This window comes from Gorilla gorilla, chromosome 7 (assembly GCF_029281585.2).
Source record: "Gorilla gorilla gorilla isolate KB3781 chromosome 7, NHGRI_mGorGor1-v2.1_pri, whole genome shotgun sequence".
Classification (NCBI taxonomy): domain Eukaryota; kingdom Metazoa; phylum Chordata; class Mammalia; order Primates; family Hominidae; genus Gorilla; species Gorilla gorilla.
In genome coordinates this window covers 106,586,805-106,600,900 of record NC_073231.2, presented here as the reverse complement: position 1 = coordinate 106,600,900, position 14,096 = coordinate 106,586,805, and the positions used below count along the sequence as shown (strand labels likewise).

Here is a 14,096-nt window from a genome sequence, read left to right as displayed (position 1 = left end):
CCACACTACATACTTCCAAGGGCATCATTCACCCTGCAGCCTACTGAATGCCTCTCTTGGAGTTATGCAGTGTACAGCCTGCATGTCTGCACACAGTGGGCCAGGCATGAGAAACAGCAAAGTTCAGTGTGGACAGATCATCACAAGAGGGAGGGGAGTGGTAATGCCATGAGATCGGAGAGTCAGGCAGGCCAGATCACAGGGGGTCTCACAGACCATGGTGATGAGTTTGGATTCTATTCTGCGGTGAGATGGAAAGCAGATGAGTTGTAAGATGAATGACATGACCTGATTTACTTATAAGATGACACTAGCTTCACCAGGGAAAATGAATGGAGGGGGTCAGAGTGAAAGCGGGAAGATGAGTTAGTAGTCCAGGTTAGCGATAATGTCATGGTGGCTTGGATTTTAGTGGTAGCAGCACAAAATAAGGTGTGAGCTGATTTAATTTAAATTTTAGAACTAGTAGTAGTACTTACTAGAAGTAGTTATGCCTAGTTTCTGCTGGCAGCTACCAGCCTTGTTTGTTGTACATCATAGGTAATCACTAACTTCTTAAGGTCATCAACATGTCAGTGTTGACGGAGGCTTCTGTGACTCACTTGTTACGAGAGTATATAGTTGCATAATAGATCTGGGCTTATTCAATTTACATTACAAAATCATGTTCATATATGAAACAAAGAATCCGACATTTCTGGTTACATTTATTTTTGGTTACCAAGAGTCTCTTTTGTATCAATAGGAAATGAAACTGTAAGAAATAAAACTATCAAAAGTCCTCAAGACAGGAACTGCTGTATTCTAATGACTGCGTTCCCATAGTGATCTCACAAGATATGCAAAAAACTCAGGCCACTTTGCAGTCAGCACACGACTATGGATTGACAATAAGGCCGTTGGTGGATGGTGGGAGTCTGCCTGTAGCTGCAACGTCCTTCCAACAGGCAAAAACATTCACCAGTAACAGAGGGCAGAAAGCTGCCATAGGCTTCAGTTACCTTGAAAGCTTGTTGATGCACAGCTGTCAAAGATTTAGGAGTATAGAATTAAAAAGCCAAGCTGAGCACTTTGAAGATAGGCAACCTTAAATGGTCCCAAGTCCAAGATCAACCTCCAGGATAAACAGGCAGCCTGGAGAATGAGGTCACATTTGTGAAATTTGTCCTTGACCCCCTGAGCCATCTTCAGCAATATCCAGCTGTTTGTACTTTAAAATGCAGAAAAGTAGGATCAGTAGTGCCATGGATTAGAACATGAGTCATGCCTTTTAGTCATGATGCTCCTCTTTCCAGCACATGGTGGGCAGAAGGGTATAACAGCAACCACTTACATTGCTCTGAAGCTAGGCTGCCGGGCAAGACTTGCCACAAAGACAATAGGCAATGCGGCTGTGGGATGCTTGGGAGGAAGGAGAAGCCCATAAACCCACCTGGTGTGTCAATTAGACTCAGGGTGGGTCTGCTCAAGCAAATAGGAGGAAGACAGATCCCTGATAATTTTAGAAACAAGTCCTACAAACAGACAGACACTAACCAGGAAGCAGTTCTATCCCAGCCTGGTGTGGGAGACAGTGCTAAGGGCTCCTGCATAGGCACAGAGGTATCAGAAGAGCAACCAGGGGCTCCTTGGCAGCTTCTCATGGGAAGAGAAGACTAAAGCCAGAAGACAGGGCTAGTCCTGGCTTTGCCACCTACTAGCTGTGGAACCTTAGGCATATTCCTTAAGCTGTCTGGGTCTCAGTTTTTCTCATTTGTTGCCAAAGACCTTCCTGAGTGCTTGTCCTATGTGTCATCTCTGCAGCATCTGACACTTGTACCCTCCCCCGGCCTTAAGTGCCTTGCCTCTTCCATTGACTTCTTTCACCCTGTGTTCTCTGACTCTCCCAACTACTCTGACCCCTCGTTCTCATCTTCTTCATTCGTTTCTCTTCCAGTGCTCACCTCTTATGTGGCAGTACTCCCTCTTCCCATCTAATACTCTGGGCAATCCTGTTCATATCCAAGCTCTGACTACCATGGCGTTTCCTAAATCTCTGTCTCCAACTTCAACCATTTTCAGGGTCCTTGGACAGGTATTGCAACTACCCACAGGGTTGGACATTTCTACCTGGATATTCTGGGGTTTTTTTGTTTTGTTTTGCTTTGTTTTGTTTTGTTTGAGATGGAGTCCTGCTCAGTTGCCCAGGCTGGAGTGCAGTGGGCGAGATCTCGGCTCACTGCAACCTCCGCCTCCCGTGTTCAAGCAATTCTCTTGCCTCAGCCTCCTGAGTAGCTGGGATTACAGGCACACACCATCATGCCTGGCTATTTTTTTTTTTTTTTTTTTTTTGGTACTTTTAGTAGAGACGGGGTTTCACCATGTTGGCCAGGCTGGGCCAGGCTGGTCTCAAACTCCTGACCTCAGGTGATCCTCCTGCCTCGGCCTCCCAAAGCACTGAGATTACAGGTGTGAGCTACCACGCCTGGCCCTACCTGGATATTCTGCAATCAACTCAGATTTATTAAGTCTAGTACTAAGCTCATATTCTTCTCTCTTCCTCTAGAATCTCTACCACAGGCCAGGTGTGATGGCTCACACCTGTAATCCCAGCACTTTGGGTCCCCAAGGCAAAAGGATCATTTGAGGCCAGGAACTTGAGACCAGCCTGGGCAACATAGCGACTTCATCTCTACTAAAAATAAAAAATAAAAACTAGCCAGGTGTGATGGCACACGCCTATAGTCCCAGCTACTCGGGAGGGTGAGGTGGGAAGATCGCTTGAACCCAGGAGTTCAAAACTACAGTGAGCTATGATCACACGACTGCACACCAGCTTGGGCGACAGAGCAAGACCTTATCATAAATAAATAAACAAATAAAATAAAAATATAGACTCTCTACCACAGTTAACACCATCACCATCCAATTGTCTAGAAACCTAGGAGTTGTCCACTTCTCCTTCTCCCTCACCACAAGATCAAAGCAGTCATCAGAACAGAATTGATTTCTGAAGTACATCCCTTCCTCTCCGAAACACACCTGCTGCTTTAGTTCTGTCCTTCACTGTTTGTCTGTCTTATTCTATTACAATGGTGGCAGAGGCTGTTAATTTTCTGCCAGTATACATTCCTTTGATTTTTCTTTTAGTACAGAAGCCCAGTTTTAGCTGTATACAAGGCTTCCCAGCTAGAGATGATAAGATTTCCTAAGGTTCCTTACAGCTAGTTAAGCCACAAGACCACACGGACACGTAACTAAATTCTAACCAGAAGGATGTGAGCAGAAGTGATACACTCAACTTCCAGGTACTTTCTGGAAAAAGGAAATGGTTTCCTTCTTCCTTTCTCTTCTTCCTTTCTTTCTGCCTCTCTACAGGCTGCTCCCATAGTTCTAACATGATAGATGAGGACAAAATCCTAGGTTAGTGTTTCTCAAACTTGAGTGTGCATCAAAATCACCTGGAGGCGGATGGGCGCCGTGGCTCACGCATGAAATCCCAGCACTTTGGGAGGCCGAGGCGTGATCACCTGAGGTCAGGAGTTTGAGACCACCTTGGCCAACATGGTGAAACCCCGTCTCTACTAAAAATACAAAAAATTATCCGGGCTTGATGGCACATACCTGTAGTCCCAGCTACTCGGGAGGCTAAGTCAGGAGAATCGCTTGAACCCAGGAGGTGGAGGTTGCAGTGAGCTGAGATTGCACCACCGTACTCCAGCATGGGTGACAGAGCGAGACTCTGTCTCAAAAAATAAATAAATAAATAAATAAATAAAATCAACTGGAGGGATTGTTGAAATACAGATTGCTCATGTCAGTTTACCATTGCCATGGCAACACCCAGGGAAAAAAATATAGATTGCTGGGCCCCACCCCTGGAGTTTCTGATTTTCTAGGGCTTGGGTGAGGCCTGAAATTTTTCATTACTGATAAGTTCCCAGATGATACTGATGCTGCTGCCCCAGCAGCTGCATTTTGAGAACCACTCTCTTAAGAGATAGCAAAGTAACAAGGTAAAAGAAACCTGGGCCCGAGTGGCCTCACAGAGCAGTATCCGTTCTGTGGCTCTTGACCACTCACTTTTACACTGTAACATGAAACTCTTGTTTGGGCCTTATTTTGAGTCTCAATGTTATAAAAGTTTAGCCTATACCCAAATAATACACCCCTCAGATCATCCTTCATGATTCAACTTACACTATCTTTTTGTTTTGTTTTGAGATGGGGTCTTGCTATGTTGCCCAGGCTCAAGTGCAGTGGGTATTCACAGGTGTAATCATAGCTATAGCCTTGAACTCCTGGGCTCAAGCCATCCTCCTGCCTCAGCCTCCTGATTAGCTGGGACTACAGGTGCATGCCACCATGCCCAGGCCAGCTTATGCTATCTTTTAAGCCACTGATCTGACATGTCATTCTCCTTCATTAAATTCTTCAAATCTTTCCTATTGTCCAGCACAGCTTGACACAACCAATATATCCTGACAAACATTAACCTGAAGCATTGTGAGGAAGGGAAGGAATCCCAGGCAGCCAGCTGGGGTGGGAGGGACGGGCATGACCCTCTTCTATTCCTTGGGCCACGCTGAGGGATTTTCAAAATCCAAGTGCTCTCAAAGTAGAAAGTATATAGTGACTTCTTCATCAGGGCAGAGAATAATAATACCTGGTATCCTTTGGGTTAGATACCAGTCATATAATCCTCCAATTGCCCTGCGAGGGATCTACTACTAATATTTCCATTTTGCCACTGAAGAGACAGAGACGCAGAAGTAAGTAGACCGTCTGTGGTAGATACCAAGATGCACTGCTCAGAGCCCCCATGCACTCCACCCAGCTATGGGGAGTGCAGTGAGCAGACAGCTTCCTCCTGCAGGGTCTCCACTGCTGCAGACATCGCCTGAGGCCTGGCCCCACCTGGGGCAGTCTGTGTCTGGTGATGGAGCAAGGTAGGGTTATAAAGGCCTGGACATTTCAGCCTGATACAGGTCAACCCTGGCAGGCCGTACTCGTTCCAGAATTTCCCATCAGGTTGGCCAAGACTTTGTTGGGCCTGCTGTTTGATTTCGTCTGCCCAACCCTGCTTCTTCCTTCTTCCTCTCACAGCTGTTAATTCCTAATAAACATCTTACACTCCAAATCCGTTTCAGTGTCTGCCTGCAAAGAACCCAACCTGCAGCACAGCCCATGAGTAGGGGAAGCTGGGCTTCAAACACAAACAATCTGCCCACGATCACAATTCCACAGCACGTTGCGAAATCCACTCACAGGAGAAATTCACCTTCCTTAGCATGGCATTCCAGGCCCTTTATAATGTGATTGCAATATTCTTCACTCACCTTATTTCCCACCACTCCCCAAGACAGGCCCTACTCCATTCCCATTCCAACCATTTGCTCAACTGGTATATTGACAGGAACGCCCTCCTTCCTCCAGACAAGGTCCTTCCAAGCCTAGCTCAGACACCTTCTCCTCTGTGAAGCTTCCCTGCGATCCCCAGAGAGGAAGGAGTTGCCTGGGGTAGTGATTGGAGCCTAGGAGTCTGTCAGGCCTGAGTTCAAATTCCAGCTTCATGACATAGGTATGTGACATGGAGAGAAGTCCCTAACTCCATCTCCTGTCCTACACAACGATAATAGCAACTCCCTCACCAGGTTTTGAATTAAACGAAATCTATACATCGGCTGGGCACCATGACTCAGATCTATAATCTCAGCACTTTGGGAGGCCAAGGCAGGAGGATCACTCGAGGCCAGAAGTTTGAGACCAGCCTGGGCAACATAGAGAGACTCTGTCTCTACAAAAACTTTCCTTTTAAAAATTAGTTGGGCATGGTGGCACGTGCCTGTGGTCCCAACTATTCAGGAGGCTGAGGCAGGAGAATTGCTTGAGCCCCAGAGTTGGAGGCTACAGTGAGCTATGATGGCACCACTGCACTCCAGCATGGATGACAGCAAGACTCTATCTCTAAAAATAATAACAATAATAAAATAAATCTGTCCACCACCTAGCCCAGTGCTTCTCAAACTTTAATGTGCATAGATACGTCCTGAACATTTTGCTCAGATGCAGCTTCTCTCTTTTTTTTCTTTCTTTTCTTTCTTTCTTTCTTCTTTTTTTTTTTTTTTTTTGAGACAGTCTCGCACTGTCACCTGGGCTGAGTGACAGTGGTGCAATCTTGGCTCACTGCAACCTCCATCTCCCGGGTTCAAGCAATTCTGCCTCAGCCTCCCAAGTAGCTGAGATTGCAGGTGCCTGCCACCACGCCCAGCTAATTTTTTGTATTTTTAGTAGAGACAGAGTTTCACTATGTTGGCCAGGCTGGTCTCAAACTCCTGACCTCAGGTGATCCACCCACCTCTACCTCCCAAGTCCTGGGATTACAGGCATGAGCCACCGCGCCCAGTCAGATGCAGATTCTCAAATCAGTGGGGTCTGGGGTGCGGCCTCAGATTCTGCATTTCTAACAAGCTCCCAGGTGATGCAGCTGCTGGGGGTCCGTGGACCACACTTGGAGTAGCAGGGCAGGGCCCTAGCCCAATACCTGGCACTTGGCAAGCACTCAATGACATGTAATCTCCCCACCCCTTTCATTACTCCCTCCTCCTGGCACCCATAGCATTTCACTCTTACCAGTTGCACACTGCTCACCACACCATACTTTAGTTGGTTACTATGTTTGCATCTTCCACTGCACTGCATTGAGGACAGAAATTATGTTATCATCTTCTCGGTATCACCAGTGCCCAGCAGAGGGACAGGTATATAAAAGAGGATCAATAAATGTGTGATGAATGAAGCCTTTAAAATGGAAATAAAAATTTCAACTCTGCTTGTCTTGACAAGTTGTTGTAATGAGCAAATGCGATAATTTGGGAGAGAGAGCGTAGAAACACGTATCGAGTGGTACAAATATAAAGTATTTTTACCCGTCAGCCTTCCACCCAGCAGCAGTTCAGACGGATGCAGCTGAAGTGTGTTTACTCATGGCATTTGCTCAGACGCTAGCGATTTTAAAAATTCAGATTCATCTATAGTTTAAAAATAAACCATATCCTCTTTAGGATAACAACTGTGGCACTCTTTGCCAATTATAAGAAAGTAATTATAATGATTTCAATGAAAAGGATGTGTCTTTCAATCAATAGGCAAACAATCAATCAATCATGAAGCAGGCACAGAGTACCTCTCTCCAGGAGGCACCGGGCTTACAAAAGACATTTGCTTATCAACCTCCCCCAAATGAGCAGCAGATATCAGCCTTGTCATCTCATGCCTGTTTGAAGGGTGTAACATTCAAAGAGACATCCAGATGAGGCGAAAGAGAGAGAAATATCACAAAATGTAGACTATAACAAGTCAATGAGTATTCCTCTCACGCAGCTTGATACCAGGTATGCTTTCTGGATTTATGTGGGTACTGTAAGTCTCAGACATGGGGGGAGGCAGATGGTCCACACAGCTACAATAGAAAAATAATTTTGAGCCGCATGTGGTGGTGTGTGCCTGTAGTCCCAGCTACTCAGGAGGCTGAGGCAGGAGGATCCCCTGAGCCTAGGAGTTAGAGTCTAGCCTGAGCAACATAATGAGACTCTATCTCTTAAAAAACAAAACTTGCAAAAAAAAAAAAAAAAAGTGATTTTTTTTTTCTTTCTTTCCTTTTTTTTTTTTTTTTTTTTTTTGAGATGGAGTCTCACTCTGTCACCCAGACTGGGGTGCAGTGGTGTGATCTCAGCTCACAGCAGTCTCTGCCTCCTGGGTTCCAGTGATTCTTCTGCCTCAGACTTCCAAATAGCTGGGACCATAGGTGCTACCACGCTTGGCTAATTTTTGTATTTTTAGTGGAGACAGGGTTTCACCATGTTGGCCAAGCTAGTCTCAAACTCCTGACCTCAAGTGATCCACTTGCCTTGGCCTCCCAAAGTGCTGGGATTACAGGCATGTGCCACTGTGCCTGGCCAAAAAAAAAAAGAAAAAGAAATTTTTAATGAAAAGATGACTCACTGAGTGAGGGCAGAGTCAAGACAACCAAGCGAGGCACCTAGGGACCAAGAACAGTGGAAGACATCACCACCAATACCAAGAGTCAGGGGCAAAAATTGCTATTACCAGAGCTTATAAAACTGGAGCCCTGGTGTAAACACCAACTGCAGTGGTGTTTACAACTAATTTATCACAACCAGCTACTGATTCCTTTGTTCCTTCTCCACTCCCACTGCTTTGCTTGACTAGCCTTAAAAAAAAAAAAAAAAAATAGGCTGGGTGCAGTGGCTCAAGCCTGTAATCCCAGCACTTTGGGAGGCTGAGGTGGGTAGATCACGAAGTCAGGAGTTCGAGACTAGCCTGGCCAACATAGTGAAACCCCGTCTCTACTAAAAATACAAAAAATTAGCTGGGTGTTGTGGCAGGTGCCTGTAATCCCAGCTACTCGGGAGGCTGAGGCAGGAGAATCACTTGAACCCAGGAGGGGGAGGTTGCAGTGAGCTGAGATTGCACCATTGCATTCTTGCCCAGGCAACAGTGCAAGACTCCATCTCAAAATAAATAAATAGGCCAGGCGCGGTAGCTCATGCATGTAATCCCAGCACTTTGGGAGGCTGAGGCGAGCGGATCACGGGGTCAGGAGTTCAAGACCAGCTTGGCCAAGATGATGAAACCCCATCTCTACTAAAAATACAAAAATTAGCTGGGCGTCATGGCACACACCTGTGATCCCAGCTACTGGGGAGTCTGAGGCAGAGAATTGCTTGAACCCAGGAGGCGGAGGCTGCAGTGAACCAAGATCATGCCACTGCACTCCAGCCTGGGCGACAGAGCAAGATGCTGTCTCAAAATAAATAAATAAATAAATAATAATTTAAAAAGTAAAAAACTGGAGCCCTGGAAAAGTGTCTGTCCCATGGAAGCTGTGACCACAAAGGGACACAGTCACTATGATTCATAATGGAGAACCATAGGGAGAGAGTGGAAGTAATACGTATTCTGACATTTGTCTGTTTCCAGCCTCTTATCACCCACTGGTGCCTCCCATTGACTTAACCCAAGCCTTCCAGCAAGGGAGCCTGGGTGGTGCACCACATAGACATCAGCCTTCCAGGCACAAAACGAGGCAGAGAAGGGCAGAAAATGAATCAGTTAGTGGGCTGGGCACTGTGGCTCCCACCTGTAATTCGGTAATTAGAGAGGCTGAGGTGGATCGCTTGAGGCCAGGAGTTCAAGGCCAGCCTGGGTAACATAGTGAGACCACGTCTCTATGAAAAAAAAAAAAAAAAAAAAAAGCTGGGCACGGTGGCTCATGCCTGTAATCCTAGCACTTTGGGAGGCCGAGGCGGGTGGATTACCTGAAGTCAGGAGTTCAAGACTAGCCTGACCAACATGGTGAAACCCTGTCTCTACTAAAAATAAAAAAAATTAGCCGGGCGTGGTGGAGCCTGCCTGTAATCTCAGCTATTCGGGAGGCTGAGGCAAGAGAATTGCTTGAACCCGGGAGGAGGTGGTTGCAGTGAGCCGAGATTGCGCCATTGTACTCCAGCCTGGGCAACAAGAGCGAAACTCTGTCTCAAAAAAAAAAAAAAAAGAAATTAGTGGGTGTGGTGGTGGTGCACAACTGACAACTGTAGTACTTCCAGCTACTCTGGAGGCTGAGGTGGGGGGATCACTTGAGTCCAGAATTCAGGTTTCAGTGAGCTATGATTGCACCACTGTACTCCAGTGCCACTGGAGTGACAAAGTGAGACCCTGTCTGTCTCTTAAAAAAAAAAGAAGGCCAGTACGGTGGCTCACACCTGTAATCCCAGCACTTTGGGAAGCTGAGGCAGGTAGATCATCTGAGGTCAGGAGTTCGAAACCAGCCTGGCCAACATGGGGAAACCCCATCTCTACTAAAAATACAAAAATTAGCCAGGCATCCTGGCATGTGCCTATAATCCCAGCTATTCGGGAGGCTGAGGCAGGAGAATCGTTTGAACCCTGGAAGCAGTTGTTGCAGTGAGCTGATATTATGCCATTGCACTCCAGCCTGGGCAACAGAGTGAGACTGAGAAAGAAAGAGAGAAAGAAAGAGAGAGAAAGAGAGAAAGGAAGGAATGAAGGAAGGAAGGAAGGAAGGAAGGAAGGAAGAAAAAGAAAGAAAGAAAGAAAGAAAGAAAGAAAGAGAAAGAAAGAAAGAAAGGAAAGAAAGATGTGAGGGAGGGAAGGAGGGAGGGAGGAAAAGAAGGAAGGAAAGAAAGGATCAGTTGGGAGTTGGGATAGAGTTGGGCACTCAGTCAGTTCACAGACAACCTTGAGCTCTTCCCTCAATTGCCCTAATCCTGGTGACATTAGTCCCTGACTATCCTTTTCCCCACATTTTCTAGGTGCCTGGTCTTTCTGACTCTTCCAGTCTTCACAAAACTGCTCATAACTGGAGCAAATCCTCTAGTTATGTAATGTAAACCAGTATAATTCAAGACCACCCAGTTCCAATTAGAACCTGAGAGACTAAGAAACAACCATCAATTCTGCATCAATCACTAGAGATAAAAATCTTTGTAGTCCACCAAACTGTAATGTCTAGTAGCTCAGGGCTAAGAAACAAATTTACTTAACCAAAGATTACTTTTCAATTAATTGTGCAAAAGTATATGTAAACCACACAAAAATAAAAGTAGCATCCAAGTGGGAGCAGGATGTTTTGCAAACAGTTCCTCCGTGCTTATAAATTCATATTGGATGTGCATAAATCCAGAGAGGCCAGGAGTTCACCCTAACTGGAAGAGAGCCTCTCCTCTCCAAAAAGGGACCTCTGCACAGTCAGCAGTCCAGCAGTCTGCTGTTTGGACTGAAAAAGGAACTGGCCAAATGCCAGGATGAAAGTTTTCTTTTTTAGCAACATGTTCATCGTTGTCTTCATCAAAGTGACTATTAAAAAAAGCCACACAAAAGAATGATATAATCCTGGACCTGCCCTCTGTCGTTTATAAGCAAGATGTACTAGTGCAAATAGGTGTGGACAGATTGAAGATGTGTTATGGTGAACCAGCAAAAAAAAGAAAGAAAGAAAAGAATTCACAGCCAAACACAAAAGGGATAATAGCAAGAGTTAACAGAATGCACATACAATAGTCCTATAGGGTAAGTATTATTATTATACCTTTTCTATAAAAGATGAACATGAAGTTTTAAACTCACATTCACATAGTGAATGGCTGGTAGAGCCATGTATACCTAACAACTGGCTTCTCTCTCTCTTTTTTTTTTTTTCGAGATGGTGTCCCGCTTTGTCACCCAGGCTGGAGTGCAGTGGTGTGATCTCCGCTCACTGCAACCTCCGCCTCCTGGGTTCACCATGTTGAAACCCTCCTGGGTTTCACTATGTTGGCCAGGCTGGTCTCCAACTCCTGACCTCAAGTGATCTGCCCGCCTTGGCCTCCCAAAGTGCTGGGATTACAGGTATGAGCCACGGCATCCAGCCTCGGATACTTGTTTCTGTACAGCCAGTATGTGTGGTGTCTGACAGACCCACCTGCAAATCCAACCTCCACCACACTAGTTGTTTGATCTTGTAAAAACTCCTTGACCCTCTCGGCCTCAGTTTCCTTATTTATAAAAATGGAGACAGGCCAGGCGCGGTGGCTCATGCCTGTAATCCTAGCACTTTGGGAGGCCAAGGCGGGTGGGATCACTTGAGGTTAGGAGTTTGAAACCAGCCTGGCCAACATGGTGAAACCCCATCTCTACTAAAAGTACAAAAAAAATTAGTCAGGCATGGTGGTAGGCACCTGTAATCCCAGCTACTCAGGAGGCCAAGGCAGGAGAATCGCTTGAACCCAGGAGGTGAAGGTTGCAGTAAGCTGAGATGCGCCACTGCACCCCAGCCTGGGTGACAGAGGGATACTTTGTCTCAAAAATAAATAAATAAATAAAAATAAAAAGGGAGAACAGCTATTCTAAGGATTCAAGGAAATATATATAAGGGAACTAAAAGTCCTCAAAATTGGCAATAATTATTAATAAATAATAATAATAAACTATAAAAATGGGCATGCAAAAAGTTTTCACTAACATAAAAAAGGCCCCTGTAAGAGTCTGTTCTGAACCCTTACAACAAAAAGAATACCTGGGGGTGCCAAGCAACACGGTGGCCATGACAGGAGGATCCCTTGAGGCCAGGAGTTCCAGACCAGCCTGGTCAACATAACAGATCCCATCTCTACAGAAAAAAAAAAAAAAAAGAATGCCCAGGGGTGCTCAGCATGTGTGTGCTGAACTCCCGCCCTTGCCCTCCTTGGCTCCAGGCTACAAGCCTTCTCTTGTTCTCTGTCCCTCTTCTGAGCGAATACACTGCTGCTTGACTTCTGACTTTAGGGCCCTTAGAATTTTTCAGACGGTACTAAGGCCAGAAGTTATCCTCTTTTCTGATAAACCAGCCATGTGACTTGTACATCCTGCAGTGCTGAGAGGAAGGAGGGCAGAATGGGAAGTGGGAAAGGCTGGCCGTGGAGAGAATGCTCAGGCTACTGAACTGAGATTATAAAAGGATTATTGATGGAAGTCCTCACTAGGAAAGGAAGACTTCAGGGGAGGCCCCTTGATTCCAGCTCCACCAGAATTGCCAGCACCACCCATCCCCAGCCTATTCCTTTCTTCTCCCTCTTCCCTCCTCTTCCTAAAGTGGTGAGTTCTGTGCCAAGACACACACACACACGCACACACGCACACACACATGCACAAACAAAAAACAAGAAGAAGGACTTTTAGACTCCACTAGGGATCATTCCATTTGGTGTATAGTTTATAGGTTCGGTCTGTTCTCACTGTGGTTTTACATGGTCCAAAGCCCCACCCCAGCGCCAGTTCTGGATTCAAAAGTTTCCAAGGCCAAGTCTAGTCCAGAGAGGTGGCCAGGTTTTGGGAAGCCAGAATTGCTGCTTCAGAGTCAAATCCAAAAGGCAAGGCCAAGATGAAAGTGGGGAGATTCGCCGGGCATGGTGGTTCATGTCTGTAATCCCAGCACTTTGGGAGGCCGAGGCGGGTGGATCATGAGGTCAGGAGTTCCAGAACAGCCTGGCCAAGACGGTGAAACCCTGTCTCTACTAAAAGTACAAAAATTAGCTGGGTGTGGTGGCGGCCGCCTATAGTCCCAGCTACTCAGGAGACTGAGGCAGGAGAATTGCTTGAACCCGGGAGGTGGAGGTTGCAGTGAGCCGAGATCGCACCACTGCACTCCAGCCTGGGCAACAAAGCAAGACTCCATCTCTTAAAAAAAAAAAAAAAAAAAAAAAAAAGGCCAGGTGTGGTGGCTCATCCCTGTAAATTTGGGAGGCCACGGCAGGCAGATCATGAGGTCAGGAGATCTAGACATCCTGGCCACCGCACCTGGCCACACAGTTGCCCAGTTCTAAATCTAGAAACAATCCTTTCTCTTTTACTTCCTACACCCAACTTATCAGCAAGCTCTGTTAACCTTACCTCTGAAATGTATCCAGGATCTCACCCGTTCTCCTCCTCTTCCTCCATTGCCACCCTGGTTCAAGCCTATCACCTGGATTATAAGACAATAACCTTCTAACTGATCTCTCTGATTCCATTCTCTGCCCTATACAATCGCTTCTCCACGTCATGGCCAAAGAGAGCTTCTGACACATAAAGAGGATCACGTTGGTCCCTTGCCTTAGAATCTCCAATGGCTCCCAATTACCCTTACAATAAAACCCACACTCCTCACCCCAGCTGGAACTCATGCTTCAACCTCCTCTCCCAACACCTCTCCCCGTCGACACCTCTCCCCCTCGACACCTCTCCCACTCGCTCCTTCTTTTTGTTTCTCAAACATGCCAGGTCCTTTCACACTTTAGGGAGAGCTTGCATTTGCTGTTCCCTCAGCCTTCGAGCCTTCATCCCCCAGATCTTTAGCTGCCTGTTCCTTCTCATTCAGGTCTCAGCTTGAACCTCCTCTCAGCAGAGGGGCCTTTGCTGAGCATGTGAAGGGGCCCAGCAGTCCTCTCCAGCTGGTCACTCTCATTATAACTCCCAATACTTTCTATTTTCTAACTGCTTGCATCGCCAAAGTAAAGAGAAGCTACTTTATCCTTCTTATTCACCCATTTTCCTAGAACTTAGAACAGAGCCCAGCACAA

General features: G+C 46.2%; 1 long non-coding RNA gene across 2 annotated transcripts in view; it reads right to left on the bottom strand.

Moving 5' to 3' along the window:
• The window catches only part of LOC129523989 (uncharacterized), a 54,253-nt gene that overhangs the window by 13,575 nt on the left and 26,582 nt on the right, over positions 1–14,096 (bottom strand). The window lies entirely within an intron of this gene.